This window comes from Ceratotherium simum, chromosome 3, assembly GCF_057802395.1.
Source record: "Ceratotherium simum simum isolate JZ-2026a chromosome 3, ASM5780239v1, whole genome shotgun sequence".
NCBI classification, from domain to species: domain Eukaryota; kingdom Metazoa; phylum Chordata; class Mammalia; order Perissodactyla; family Rhinocerotidae; genus Ceratotherium; species Ceratotherium simum.
The window spans coordinates 29,533,138-29,536,437 of record NC_141902.1 but is presented as its reverse complement, the minus strand read 5'-3'; the positions used below and the strand labels follow the sequence as shown (position 1 = coordinate 29,536,437).

The 3,300-nt window shown below is 35.6% G+C and overlaps 1 pseudogene; it reads left to right on the top strand.

Annotated features, from left to right (window-relative positions):
* The first annotated feature begins 742 nt into the window (after window positions 1-742).
* On the top strand, window positions 743-3,089 carry LOC101389179 (olfactory receptor 4K13-like; annotated as a pseudogene).
* Window positions 3,090-3,300: the final 211 nt, after the last annotated feature.

Here is a 3,300-nt window from a genome sequence, read left to right as displayed (position 1 = left end):
CAAGGAGAATAACTATGCATATAGCATGAACATTGTCATAATAAAAACAATTTAAATGTAAACATATACTAATGTCCACAACACACAGATACACACGCTTTACTAACGTGTGTATTATTTTTCTCAAAAGCTATTCAGGAAATTGTTAAATTGTTAACAGTTAGTTATCCTTCTGTTATGTGTGACATGGTTTATTTTGTTTATTAGTATAAGCTACTTTTATTGTTTTTAAGTAAGTTAAAGGAAAACACATTCTTCTCACTAATTTATTTAAAAATGGTTATTCAATTTCTGTTTACAAATGCTTCAACATCCAATTTGACATTTAAAATAAAGATAATTAAAGTTTCTAGCTTCTGTGGATTTTACTTTATAACTGATTTTAATCTAGATCCTGAATATACATTCTAAAGTTCATTCATCATTCATTCAACAGATATTTGTGTCATGCACTATTCTAGATGCTAGAATGTGTATAAACTACATGTATATCTGAAAACTGTCCTGCTCTCTTTAAATGCAGTTTCAAAAATTAGATTTCAAGAAACATTAGTATGTATCCTTAAAGTATTAAACATAAAAATGAAAGGAGCTATAACCTTTCTAGACATAGAAATTAATAACTTTACGTACTTGATGAAATTTAGTACTTTATATCAATCCAAGATTCTCAGAGTAGGAAATTGGCCAAAGGATATGTTTACATAGAGAAAAATAGACCCCCAATTAGATAAATGTTCCCATGGGGTTGTCTCGAAGAAACAGAGTGTACAGCATTATCATGCTGCTTCTTTCTGTTTCTGATGATTGGGAGAGTAAATTGCAGGAAACTGATGGGAATATAGGAAAAGGAGATGCAAGCCTGTTCCTGGGATTCACAAAAGCACCTGCATATGAAGGTATTTTCCCCCTCTCTGGTAAGTAATAATGGCACAAAAAGAAGGCTATACTTTATTTACTAAAGGAGGTCTGTAAAAACCACTAATACTGAAAGTAACTTTTAAAGCAAAGCCAGTAAAACCAGTTTTGCAATAAACTTGTGCTGATGACAAGGTTACGGCATAAATTTAGATGATTACACTGAAAGAGCTGTATTTCTTTTACCAACTTAGATCAGTTACCTCAACCTGTGATTTTGAAGGCTGTGATAAATAAACACACACAAGCCAGCTAGCAATCCTCTGTAATAAGCGAATGAATGAATACAAACTGAAAATGAAATAAATTCACTTACATTTGGCTGTGGGCTTTCTGCATCTTTTGTACTCCTTGTCTAAAATCCTAGATGAGGTATTTGATGTGAATAATGTTAAATGTTGAGTGAATAAATTACATATATACATATATATACACACACATACATATATACACAGAGAGAGAGAGAGAAAGTTTGACTCTTAGAAAGTGTGCAGTGACCATCACTGATACTAGAATGAGCTGTGAGAGAGAGATGCAAGAATGGAGCAGGGGAAAAACAAAGAACGGAGCAGAGAAAAGAAGAGGTACATTTTTCAGGACCTAAAATCTTACATTTAAGACTTAAGGTTTTAACTTATAGTTCTTTACAAGAATCTATTTCAAAACATGGCTCTTGAGAATCCTGGATATATTTTCTACATTTATCATTTCCAGGTTAAAAACTCAATATTATTCTGTGAATATAGAACTGACCATGATCATTATCTTATCCATAGAGATCTTTGTAGCACAAAAAGGCGTTCAATATCAGGTAGTCCATTTTTTTTTTTTTTTTTACTGAGGGGGAAACTCAACCTCCAAAAGGAGAGTTACTTGTCCCATGCTGCCCAATGAGGTGCTCACCTAAGTGTTTTATTGAAGTCTTCTGATTCCACATTTACCACCTATACAATTATGATATCATGTGCTGTTTTTTGTTTTGTCTTTTGTCTTTCAGAAATGTATATTCTGAATTCTACTGACCATTTGGTTACTTCTCTATGCTGTTTAGGAAATCACTGGCCAACAAAATTTCCCAAAGGTAAATTTCCCAAAAGGAGGTGCTTGTAAATTCAGGTATCCTGGCTGAGCAGCAAAATTGGACATCGACATGAACCATCCTTTCTGTAAACACAATTGTCCTGCCCCTTATTCTCACTCATTTTGATATTATGGCATAAAGTTGACAACACAGAAAGGTCGAACTATTCAGTGGTTTCTGAATTCGTTTTGCTAGGCCTTTCCAAATCTCAAAATCTTCAGATTTTATTTTTCTTAGAATTCTCTGTGGTCTATGCTGGGATTGTATTAAGAAATCTCCTCATCACGGTCACTGTGATTTTGACTCATGCCTTCACACACCCATGTATTTTCTGCTTATCAATCTTTCCTGCATTGATACGGTCTTGGCTTCTTTTGCTACCCTGAACATGATTGTGGATTTCCTCCAAGAACAGAAGACCATCTCCTGGTAGGGACATTATTCTCAGATGTTCTTCATGCACCTCCTTGGTGGGAGTGAGATGATGTTGCCTGTAGCCATGGCAATAGACAAGTATGTTGCCATAAGCAATCCTCTTCATTACATGACCATCATGAACCCATGAGTGCTCATTGGGCTACTCTTATTCTCCTATGCAGTTGGATTTCTGCATTCATGTAGTCAAATGGCTTTCATGTTGAATTTGCCCTTTTGTGGTCCCAATGTTGTGGACAGCTTTTTCTGTGACCTTCCCCTTGGGATCAAACTTGCCTGCAAGGACACCTACATTCTACAACTCCTGGTTGTTGCTGACAGTGGCCTCCTGTCCCTGGTCTGCTTCCTCCTCTTGCTTGTCTCCTGCACAGTCATCATGTACTCAGTTAGGCACCGCACTGCTAATGGTTCCTCTAAGGCCTTCTCCACTCTCTCAGCACACATCACAGTTGTGACTCTGTTCTTTGCCCCATGTGTCTTTATCGATGTATGGCCCTTCAGCAGATACTCTGTAGATAAGATTCTTTATGTGTTTTATACAATTTTCACACCTCTCTTAAATCCTATTATTTATATGTTAAGGAATCAAGAAGTAAAAGCAGCCATTAAGAAGATAAGGACTCGACATATAAATCGAAACAGACTTTGTAGATGACTCTTCTGAAAAGATAATCTCTTCTTTGGACGTTATTAAGGAATGAACTTTTAATGTACCTCAAGTTATGCATAAGGAAATACTGGGTATAAATGTTAAAAAGGAATCCCCTTTTTTGTCATCTTTAATGGTTAAAAGCATGACATCTATAGTTTGGCAGGCTCGTGTTTAAATCCCACCTTCAGCGCTTTGTCTAATGCAAATTTGAGCA